A 900-nucleotide genomic window follows, 5' to 3' on the forward strand; every position below is an offset into this window, starting at 1 on the left:
GTTGTGCAGGCTGCCCGAAGACAGCTCATACTTTGAAGTTGGCTGGAAATCTTGCGTCAGTAAGGCGACGAAAGACCCGAAAGACGGTATGTTCCTCATAGCCAGGCTAAGCGAGTCAGCGCTAGACAAATGCAAAAGAAGTAGTTTTACCTTGACGATTACGCTCCATAGAGGGTTTTCCCCTTCGTTTCCCTCATCATCAACAGCTAAATTGGATTTCAAGTCATCGTCTGACTCAATTCTCAAATCTCCTGGATTGGGTTCTCGTCGACGACCACCGGAATTCACATGTTGTAGAAAGCCTTCCCAGAAATCGTCGTCATTGATTGGGATCAAGGCTTCGTGGAGAAGATGCCTATGCGTTGAATCTGAATCTCCAACTGTCGGCTCTTCATCGTCTATCAGGTCATCTTTTGAAGTTGACATTAGCGCAGCGCCAGACGTTGATCCTTTTTGACATACCCAGGTCATCCTCCTCGTCTCCTTCGCCTTCGCTTTCATTGTCTGAAACTTGAGCCTCAAAATCTATGAACTTGCTAATATCGTCACCCTAGAGGTTGCTTGCTTTTCATATCTATAGCACGCTCAAAGTTCGGAAATCCTACCTGAAGCTTTCTGCGTTTCGTTGGCCTTTCTGTGAGCAATTCTCGGGTCGTAATCTCCTGCTGTTCATATTTATTAGACGAATACTAGTTACTTTCAACTAAATGTGAATCTTTACATCTGACATTTGGGTCACTGGGTAGTCGTACTTGTGTGAAGTTCGGAAAGCGTGCACTGCCGCTTCCAGATTGCTTTTCACATGTTGACTTTGGGGCCGTTGCGCAAGTTCACGTGACGATTTCAAATACGATCAAACTACTACCTACAACGAACTAATGATGGAAATGAGGTGTAAGT

Source organism: Laccaria bicolor, genomic scaffold, assembly GCF_000143565.1.
Source record: "Laccaria bicolor S238N-H82 LACBIscaffold_31 genomic scaffold, whole genome shotgun sequence".
NCBI classification, from domain to species: domain Eukaryota; kingdom Fungi; phylum Basidiomycota; class Agaricomycetes; order Agaricales; family Hydnangiaceae; genus Laccaria; species Laccaria bicolor.